The sequence below is a fragment of the Mastomys coucha genome, unplaced genomic scaffold (assembly GCF_008632895.1).
Source record: "Mastomys coucha isolate ucsf_1 unplaced genomic scaffold, UCSF_Mcou_1 pScaffold21, whole genome shotgun sequence".
NCBI classification, from domain to species: Eukaryota; Metazoa; Chordata; class Mammalia; order Rodentia; family Muridae; genus Mastomys; species Mastomys coucha.
The window spans coordinates 114,612,653-114,623,580 of NW_022196904.1; the positions used below are offsets into that span (position 1 = coordinate 114,612,653).

The 10,928-nt window shown below is 49.4% G+C and overlaps 1 protein-coding gene across 3 annotated transcripts in view; it reads left to right on the forward strand.

Moving 5' to 3' along the window:
* Positions 1 to 1,843: 1,843 nt before the first annotated feature.
* Il21r (interleukin 21 receptor) overlaps positions 1,844 to 10,928 on the forward strand; it is a 30,246-nt gene continuing 21,161 nt past the window's right edge. Inside the window, exon 1 of one of the 3 annotated variants that reach the window (XM_031388220.1) lies at positions 1,844 to 2,437. The gene's annotated coding sequence lies outside the window, so the exon portion shown is untranslated. The other 2 variants (XM_031388219.1, XM_031388221.1) reach the window with 2 other exon arrangements.

A 10,928-nucleotide genomic window follows, 5' to 3' on the forward strand; every position in this document is an offset into this window, starting at 1 on the left:
GTGACATTGGAGGACCTGCACAATGTGAGGAAATGATAGCTCTGTCTTTCTCTCTCTGTGGCTGCTGGGTAGCAGCTACCTAGCTTTTGTCTTTTGTCTTCCAAAAGTCTGTTTGTCGCCCCTTTTCCGGACCTCTCACTTGCTTCAAGATAAAACAAAAACAAAAACAAAAAACAAAACAGTCTTAAGAGTTTCTTTTTGCCGGGAAGTGGTGGTGCACGCCTTTAATCCTAGTACTTGGGAGGCAGAGGCAGGTGGATTTCTGAGTTCGAGGCCAGCCTGGTCTACAGAGTGAGTTCCAGGACAGCCAGGGCTACACAAAGAAACCCTGTCTCAAAAAAAAAAAAAAAAAAAAAAAAAAAAAAAAAAAAAAAAGAAAAGAAAAGAGTTTCTTTTCTTCTCCACTGGTCAGAGAAGACTGCTGTCCACACACTAGCTTTGTAGTGTTTCAAGAATGGGAGAACTCAGTGGCTCAGTGCTTTCCTGGTTGTCAAGAGCAGCTGTGGATCCCTCTCAGCCCCTACTTTCTCGCCCAGGGCAGAGGACTCTGAGGCTGCCAAAGGGAAAGTCTCTCCCATGGGTCCCCAGCTGGGAGATGTGTAACCCCTATAGAAGACTTAGAAGGTTCATGGTAGGAAGGGCACTGAAGACATACCCTCTTCAGAAGTGGGAAGTGAGAGATTTGATGACTGGAGTAACTCATGGGACTAGCCATCTCCTTTGATGAACATGGATGAGTGCTTATCACTCATGTTATGCTTAAGTTGTTGAAACAGAGACAAAGCTTGCTTCCAGGTCCGTGGGAGTACCTTGAGGGATAGATGCTATAGCTGCCTGAGAACCTAGGCACTGTCTTGAGAGTGGCCCTGGGCAGGGCACTGGGTTGGACCAGCACACCTCTCATCAATGGAGTCTTTAACAAGTCTTTCCCCTCAAAGGTTGACTAAACATTGGCCTCGCGGGTGCAGGCATGAGGTCCCAGTGACGGCCAGAGTGTCAATCTGCACGGGACAGACATCATCTTGTGAGCTCTGAAGAGGTGAGTCTTGGAGGCAAGTCTTAGGTGGTTCTAAAAGCTGCCCTAAACTATGAAGAACATCCTTGGACTGATGAGAGAAGAGGTGGAGGCAGGAGGTCATCTATAGTTTGACAGGAATGGTGACAGCCTCAACATGATCAGAGAATGAATGGAAACCTCATTGCTTGGAATTAATTTGAACTTCAATAGTAAAGTCCATTTTATGAGAAAGGAAAGAAGGAGGGAAGAAGGAAGAAAGAAAGAAAGAAAGAAAGAAAGAAAGAAAGAAAGGAAGAAAGAAAGAAAGAAAGAAAGAAAGAAAGAAAGAAAGAAAGAAAAGAGAACTTATTTTCTTTATTTATTTCTTGGAGTTCCATCTGTGTGGGGCTGCCTTACCTTCCTGGCTGGACAAATGGGCACAGCAAGGCTCTCAGGAGATGGGCCAGGGTTCTCTCCTCCAGGGTAACAGGGAAGGTCCTCTCCTTCCCATAATACTGAGGCTGGGGACTGGGGCATGGATGGTCCCAGGCAGTGCTTAAGGCAGAAAGTCTGAGTGCCTGGGTCATTCTGAAGTCAGAACCCTGGGGCAGGCTAGGGACAGACAAAATGGGCCACTTAGGCCACCTGCAGAAGAGTGGTCATGGGGCAGGCGTCCACCTTCAGTCTCTCCCATCTGAGCTGAGGGGCTCAATGTAAATGCCAAGGGCTTCAGGTGGGATGTGCTACTGCCACATCTCCCATCTCAGTTTCTACATCTGTGAGAAGTGGCGAGTCCCACTTCACTGCCTGCCTCATGGGACACGACTGTGAGGCCTTTGGGATGATGTCATCCGTCTGCAAGATGTCAGGCCCCAAATATCGTGTTAAGGGTGACCTTTGGGGAGTCGTGGGCGCCTGCTTGCAGGCATCTTAGTTTTTCTTGGCCCCTCTGGAGGATCTGGCTGGGCTGGGCGGGGCATTGTTTACCACATCCCCTTCCCCACCCCTTGCCTGGCCTCAGACAGACACCGCAGCCTCTGCTGGTGGCCCTGTGTTTCAGCAGAGCACAGCTGTCTGCCCACTTCTCCTGTGATATGCCTCATGGTCACTTGCCTGTCTGACCACAAGTCTGTCCATCCCTGGGGCAGCCAGCTGGCCTCAGCCCGTGCCCCAGCAGTGCTCTATCTCTGTCTGGCTGCCCCAGCCCTACTGTCTCCCTCTGGGTAGGTTCTGCACAGATGCCTGGCTGGTCCTCAGCCTCAGGACTATCTCAGTGGTGATTCTCCTGATTCTGGACTTGCACCTGACTGAACTCCTGTCCACCTCAAACTCACACCTCCCGCCACCACGCTGAGTCCTGCCGTGACTCCCACACCCAGGAGACCACCCAATTGCCCCAGCCTGAGGAATGGCTTTCTGAGGAAGACCCTGAAGGAGTAGGTAAGTAGACTCTAGCCCTCATTTTCTCTGAGCCTGGGGTCCTTTTCTGCCTTTTGCATAACACGGTAGAAGAACACAAGCACAGAACGCTTTACAGTTAGGCTGGGCAGAGGCAGGGCTGGAGTTCCTTGTTCAGCCGACTAAGAATGCTTAGTCTTTGGTGTGTGCTTGCAGAATATTGGAGGGTTACGGAGGCAGGAGCATGGTTGGCATGATCCCTTGCCTATGCAAAACTGCCTACAAGAAGTGGTAGGGTGCCGGACGATGGTGGTGCACACCTTTTAATCCCAGCACTTGGGAGGCAGAAGCAGGCAAATTTCTGAGTTCGAAGCGGCAGAAGGTAGGGACATTGGGAAGCTTCCAGGGGAGTGTTTTGTAGGGAGGGCATCAGATACTACCAGCCAGTATGGCTTATTACTTTAACTTCATCTATCCTTCCAGGCAGGTGGGGTGCTTACTTCACAAACAAGGAAGCCTGGCTCCACAGGGGAAGCGTGACTTTCCTTATGGGACTTGCCATGATATGGCAAGGTGGGCAGTCCAACCAGGTGTCACCACCCAAATCCAGGGCCTGGGTCAGATGATAAGAGGTAACATCTCTTCCATGGGAGGAGAGGGGAGCCCAGAGGTTGTTGGAATTCTAATCCAGAAGAATTAGAAAAGAAGAAGGCAGATGGGTTGATGGCATAGGAAATAGGACTTAGGACTTGTCAAGTGGGCCAGAGCAGGTCATAGAGGCATTAGAGTGTCACAAGTAGTTCCTAAGAGAATGTCTGTGTTCTCTGAGGCAGTTAAGCACATGGTAGCCTTCCCGAATCTAGCTGGTGAACTGGAGTAAGCCTCTCTGCTTCTTGGCAGTCCCTAGGCCCTCACTTTCTCCATCTGTAAAATGGGGATCGAGGTGGCTCTATCTTTGAGAGGCTGTTTATGAGAACTTTAGGATATCAGAATGTCAAGACTGATTTTAAGAACTCCCACTCCCAGGCACCTTGACCTGTGGAGGAGAAGGGCTAACCACTGAAAGCCACCAAGAGTACAGGGAAGGCTAGAACAGCCCTATCTGCAGAATGGGTACTAGGGAACCTCCCAGAATCCTTAGAGTCCAGGTGAGGCCAATGGCCCCATGCAGCTCAGTGCATAGATGGCAATCCTGGGCTCTGTGGGGTCAGACCTGTCTTCTGGTTAACAGTGATGGAGAGAGTCAGAACAGAAATTAGAACCCAGCCTGTATGGCTGGATACGCCGTCTCGTGGAAAAATTCACAGGCCTGAAACACTGTCTAAGGGCATTCCTCAGAGGGCACTTAGCCATGTGATCCCCACAGTGGCGTGTTTTCTGCAGTAGCCCTGCCCTAGGGCCCATTGTCCAGTCCTCAGTGGACCGCATAGAGAGAACGATAGAATCCCTGACTGGCAGGGAAGATTGGGCCCTTGTCCAAGGCTTCAAATATTCCCATCTGTAGAGGCCATTTCAGGCTTCTTTGGAGAGAGAGAGAGAGAGAGAGAGAGAGAGAGAGAGAGAGAGAGAGAGAGAGGGAGAGAGAGGGAGAGAGAGAGAAGTGGGTGGGGTGGGGGAATTGTTGCCGCCATAAAGGGTTTCTGGCACTGGGAGGTAGGGGCTTCCAGAAAGGAGAGCGGGGTGTGGAAGATGGAAGAGAGGCAGGCAGGCTACCTGTTTGTTGGAGAAGTGTTTTCCTCACTTCCAGGGCCAAGAAGCATCAGATAGGCATGAGAAGATCAGGTGTGATTTCTCCCAAAGCCAGAAGGGGGCATTGTCTCTGGTCCCCACAGGCCTTGGGGTCCTGGGCCTCTGTGCATGGGGGGTGAGGGGCAGCCATAGCCAATCAGTGTCCTCAACAGGAAGAGGGCTGCAGGGACTCACACATGCACATGGCTAGGCAGAGGCAGCAGCTGGTTTTCTTTAAATACTGGGTGTTAGACTTGCTGCCACAGACTAATGACAGTTCGAGAGGGGGATCTCTCCATGCAACCCAATCTGGCTCAAATCTGTGATTCTCCTGCCTCAGCCTCCTGAGGACTAGGATTACAGGCATGCACCACGGTCTTGTCCCACGATGGTTCTGATGGTGCTGCATTCCTTGGAGATGAGGATGCTGAGATTCAGAGAGAAAAGATGGTTTTCAGGGGCCACCCAGAGAGCCACTTAGAGGGGAAGAGAAGGAAGCCCTGAGGAAGGTGGTCTCTCCCTGAGAGCCTCTTCTTCAAACGCTGGTCTACAGCCCCAGAAACATGAAGGCAGGGTGCTGGGAGAGGCCCCACCCACAGCCTGCAGCTTGCAGGTGTCACCTCCCCTCCCCCATCACCCTAGCCCAGGAAGAAGGGACTTTTCATAATAACTCAAACATGAGCGCTGAGTAAACTTGGAACTTCTGAACCAACCTGAGAATATTCCCTGGCCGGGGCCCCTTAAGGACATCTGTACCAGGGCCTCAGCCTGCTGTCCCTAGGGTCCCCAGGGAGGATCAAAACACTAGAACTGTCCCCAGGAGGAGGAGCAAGTGCAGGCACGTGGCCTGGTTCCCCCTCAAACCTCAACCTTCTTTACTTAGTGACCATCCACCGACATGCCTCTGTGCCTCTCTGGGCCTCTGTTTCTTGATCACCTAAATGGGTTTGGACAACCAAGACTGGAGTCTCCCATTCTCTCCAGTGCTGATTAAAGGCTCATGCTTCAGCTAGGCCAGAGCGGGCTGCTGAGATGGGGCGGCGGTGTGTGTGTGTGTGTGTGTGTGTGTGTGTGTGTGTGTGTGTGTGTGTGATTGAACAGGTGCTTGCTTGGCCCCAACTTTCTGCTGTAGCTTCAAGCCGCCATGCTTCAACACAGCCCTTGTCTTTGAGCCCCAGAGAAAGGCTGCACACCTGGGCAAGAATTCGAGAATGTTTGAGTTTGCACAGGTGGGATGGGGCTGCTGTTCCTGTGGAGGTTTTCCAGGAGAGAGGAGGTTCTGGTCCATGGAGACGGCATATACATAGCCACTGGGACAGGTCCTTCTTCATGATTAGCTGCCACCCCACTAAGCCATGAGTCTGATGTCCTCAGCTGTAACCCAAACCACCACATGAAGGAAAACAAGGCTCCAGGAAGCACACAGCTGCAGTGCGCCTGCGCACTGGGCCAGTATACAGCTGCAATGCTGCAGCACCTGGCTCCTTGCTCCTTGCACACAGCAGCTGAGCAGATGTGTAGAGTTGAGCAAAAAGACACCCTTGGCCGGTGAGAGTTAGAGCATTCTCCTTCTGGCCCAGACCTGCTAGTCTCATCCATCCACTTAGACACTGCTCAGCTGAGAACCTGCAGTGGACCATCTCTGACCATGCCCTCTCAGGTCACTAATCTGAGGACAGTTCTCTCTAGCAGATTCTTGGAGCCAGGATTGCTGCCCCAGGGTGTGGTGTGGGGAGGGAGGGTGCCTCCTGGGGATAGTGACAATGCTGATGAGAAACCTGAGTCTCCAGAGACTGCTCAGGGGTGGTTCCATCCACAGGAACCTCATTCATTAGCAATGCATTCTGCACTCACTGTGGCCACCGGGACGATGCAGTGAGACAAGACAGAGACCACAGAGTGGACCCACTTCACATGAAATGGACAGTCTCTCTAGAGGGTGACACTGAAGTTGAACTCTGGGGAGAGCTTTGGCAGAACAAGTGCATGTGCCAAGGACTTGAGGTAGAGAACAATGGAGCACTGATATTCTTATCCTACAGAAAAATTTAAGGAACAGGAGCCAAAGAGAGCCAGACTTAACTCTGAAGTGTACAAGATACATGAACTCATCACCAAAGAAAGGTGTCCTTGTCATTTAGTCATTGGTGCAACCTGTGTGTACCTCCTGCTACAAGCAAGGCAGCGCTTAGCCACAGGGGGCTCAACAGGAGCAGAGCCCCTGTGGTTCCTGCCGGGCTGTTGTTTAGAAGGTGAATGGAAACATCCGGAGCTATGGGCTGTGGTGGAGGGACAGACCCCAAAGGAAGATGTGACTCACCATCCTTGGAGAGATCAAAGACAACCTTGGTATTTGAACTTAAGTTTGAAGACCCAGTAGGAGGCTGACAGTCAGCTAGGGAGCACAGAAAGTTCCCATGGCTGAAAGACCAGGTGTGAAGGGTGGAAGCCAGGTGAAGGAAAACTGTGGCAGTCTAGTGTGCCTGGAACCCAGAGTAAGCCAGGAAGGAGCAAAGGGGACTGGACACTAGGCTTTTCTTGGCAAGTCTAGGTGGGACTGTCAGAATGATATGGAGGGACAGAGGACTGGAGGATGCAGCCAGAGGTCAAGGCCTGTGAAGAGCGTCAGCAGGTGGGACAGTTCATGCCTGGGGGACCTAGAAGCCCTCCCTGCTGGTTCCCCCTTGGGAAGTCCCTGAGCAGATACACTTCTCCTTCTGGTGACCTGCTGGCTCTTGTGCATGGCTCTTCTGGGGAGTCCCTCTGTGCCTGTCTCATTTCTTCTCTGTCTGGGTAGGAGTGGGACATTTTACTTTCAAAAGCTTCTCCATTTTTCACTTTCAACCCCATGGCTCCCACCTGGTCTATACTGAGGTGAGCAGGGCCTGGATGGATGAAGTAGATTCCACTCCTTGATCATCAGTGGGGGACAGGGTGGGAAAGCCAAGAAGTCATGGTCATCCAAGGAGCTAGGTAGAATGTATCCTGTGAATATGCTAGGATAGGTCTGGCTAGATCCACAAGGGGACATTGCTTCTTGTCACAGAACCTTGAAGCAGAGATGCTGGGACCCATGTGGCACGTTTTCAAAGCAGTCACATCAGCTCATGCCTCTACGCCGTGTAGACCTCAAAGAATACAGAGAAACCGTAACAAGGACTGACTGTACGCCCTTCCCCGCACTTGCTCAGAATTGTCTTCTCTGTTTTGTGTATCAGGTATGCTGAGCAGTGTGCGTGCATGTGTGGAGACCAGAGATCACTGCTAAGTGTCCTCCCTTACTCTCCATCTTGTTTGTTGAGACAGGGTCTCTCACTGAACCTGGAGCTCACCATAGGGCCTGGGCTGGCAGCCATTCTCTGCCTCCCAACACAGGTTGCAGATGCAGAGTACCACTGCTGGCTCTTAGGTGGATGCTGGGGATCTGAACTCAGGTCCTTGTACTTGCTCAGCAAGCACTGTACTCCATGAACCGTTTCATCTCCCCTCTTCTTGGTGGACAAAATTTCTTAATGAAATCCAATATATCCCTCTTCCCCCCACCCCCTTTCATTCCTGAGTTAGAAATATGTTTAGGAGAACATCATCCCACTTTTCTTCTGGATCAGTTATTATTTTCCTTTCTTATTAAGGCATTAGTATGTCCTAAATTGACGTTTATTTTCTGACAGGACTCGGTGATTGAAGCTAGGGCCTCATGCATGCCAGGCACATTCTCTACTCTTGAACTATGGCCCCAGCCCCAGGAATTGACTTTTGTGCTCTGTGTGAAGTAGGGATCAAGGGTTACGGTTTTTTGTATGTGTATTGAATTTTTTTTTTTAATTGGTTTCTTTGTTTGAGACAGGACCTCTCTATGTAACCTTCACTGTCCTGGAGTGTGCTATATATACCAGACCAGCCTTGAACTCACAGAGATTCTTCTGCCTCTGCTTCTCTGGTACTGGTATTAAAAGGCATGTGCTATCATGCCTGGCTACCACACCTGCCTTTGCTACTGCTTTGAGATGGTAGTCCTATTATGTAGCTCAGGCTAACCTAGAACTTCCTATTCTCCTGCTTCAACTTCCCCAAATACAGGTTTTATAGGTAGCATAAGGCATGGTGCCAGGCTCTGCCATCACTTTAAATGCCAGGCCTCCTCCACCTAAATTCAAGGACGATTTTGTTGACAGGCCAGCGGTTAAAAGCTAACTACTTTAAAGTGTAGCATCAACTTCTTTCCCATCCCAGTTTTGTTTCCTTGGAGCAACTCTCTATGTCCATCACTTCATAAGCCTCAGCCCTCTTTAAATGATCCACAAATACTGGAATAATCTTATCAGTTTCTCAGGGAAACCTGCTGGAGAGTGTGTGCATGCTGAGACTTCCTTGAAACCTCACCATCCATGAGCACGGTCTGTCCGGCCACTTATTTTTTATTTCTCTTAGTCATCTTTGTGATTCTGACATCCTTTGAGACATTCTTGGGTGACTGCCCTTTTGTTGCTAATGTAACTTACACCATTTTGAAATTTTTATTACATTTTTAGTTATCTACTTGGGGGGAGGTCTAACACATCTAGTGTATATGGAGAAGGCAACTTTCAAGAGTTGATTCTCTCCTACCTTTTGAGTCTGTCTTAGGGTTTCTAGCTGTGGTGAAACAAAGCAACTTTGTAAGGGGGTTTGTTTGTTTGTTTATAAAGATTTATTTATTTTATGTATATGAGTACACTGTAGCTGTCTTCAGACACACCAGGGCATCAGGTCCCATTATAGATGGTTGTCAGCCCCATATGGTTGCTGGGAATTGAACTCTGGACCTCTGGAAGAGCAGCCAGTGCTCTCCAGCCCAGGGAAAGGGTTTATTTTACCTTATAGCTTATAGTTATCCAGGGAAGTCAGAGGAATTCAAGGCAGGACCCTGGAGGCAGGAATTGATGCAGAGGCCATGGGGGAGTGTGGCTTACTGGTTTACTAGCTTTAATCCATCTGGCAGCTGCTGCTGTCCTTGGTAAACATCCCATGGTCCTAGCATCTCTAAAATGTTGGTGTCTCCACTGCAACTGGTCTGCACTTCCACTAATAGAATCTTCTGAGCTTTCAGGGATTTTGATCCTGCCACAAGGTGCCACGCCTCAGCTTCTCTCCATGACCCCCGCATGCCTTCAAATCCACAATCTCCTGAAGAACTGCATATTACCAAGTTCAGCTGCCAGCATGAGGGTTCAGCCTTAGGCACCTCTGGAATTTGGCTTCTGGGTACAGATTCTGAGGAAACATTTCCTACAAGATTTCACTTCAGTGATGCCTGTGTCTTCTTTTCTTTCTGTTTTAGTTTTTGTTTATTTATTTTGAGACAGGGTCTCTCTGGATAGTCTTGGCTGTCCTGGAACTCACTCAGCAGACCAAGTAGGACTTGAACTCAGAGATCTGCCTGCCTCTGCCTCCCAGCACCGAGATTAAAGGCGTGCGCGCCACCACTCCTTGCCTGCTAGTATCTTCTTAATCACAGGCAATTCCCAGCCGAGTCTTTAAAGGGACTCTCAAATTTCCCTCTGAGCTTCACAAGGCAGGCCTCCACTATCTTTCAAGTTCCCACAACTCATTAAGTTCTGGCCATTCAATGACTTTTCCAGCTCGAAGTTCAAGAGTTTTTCCACGATTCTCCCCACCCTCAAAACAATAAATAAATTCAAGGTCAGGTCTGTCTCAGCAATAACCTATGATCGAGTACCAATCTCTGTCTTAGGGTTTCTATTGCTGGGATAAGACCACAACCAAGTGCAACTTGGGGAGGAAGGGGTTTGTTTCAGCTTATATGTCTTAGTTCTTGCTCCCCAAATGAGGGAAGCCAGAGTAGGAACTCAAGGAGAGGCCATTAAGGAATGTTGCTTACTGGCTTTCACGTACTATCCAGGACAGCTTGTCCAGGGGTGCCTCCCTCACTGTGCCTGGGCCCACCCACATCAACCACCAATTAAGAAAACACCCTGCAGACTTGCCTACAGGCAGTCTGGATAGAGGCATCTTCTTAATTTAGATCATGGAGACACTAGTCAGATAAAACTAGCTAGTGTCAAGTTGACACTAAAAACCCCAAACTAGCCAGCACAGGTTCTCAGGGATTGAACTCAGGTGGTCTGGCTTGGCAGCGAACACCTTTACCTGCTGAGCCATGCCACTGGCCTAAAATGGCAGTTTCACATTCCCCTTGGTATATGGGAATAGGCATTTGTACATTTTATCATTATTATCACACTTCACAAGCTGAAGTTCCAAATGCAAGAAGAAATAGCTGACTATAAATGTAGTTCACCACTTCACCATATCCAGCCAGGCTGCTCTCTTCCTTCTCTTCTCCCTCCCTCCTTCCATCTGTCTTTTCTTTCTCTCCTTTAAAGGGTAAATAAAGTCACATAATGATCACAGCCTGACCTGAGAGCCAGGACCTCAGGTTTATTCTCAGAAGTGTCCTCTGTCTCTCTTTGTCTCTCTCTGTCTCTTTCTGTCTTTCTCTGTCTCTCTCTGTCTCTCTCTGTCTCTCTGTCTCTCTCTCTCTCTCTCTCTCTCTCTCTCTCTCTGTGTGTGTGTGTGTGTGTGTGTGTGTGTGTGTGTGTGTGTGTGCTGCCTCTGTCTTCTCCCTTTCTTTGTTTTTAAATGTTACCTTGTTCTATAAACCTCCAGGCTGGCCTGAAATATGTAGAATCCTTCTGCTTCTGCCTCTTGAAAGCTGGTCCCAGGTGAGAGTCTACGTAGCTTGCCTTTGCTTTTGTGATGTTTTAGTTTCTGCCTTTGGAAATCTTGTAAAAAAAAAAAAAAA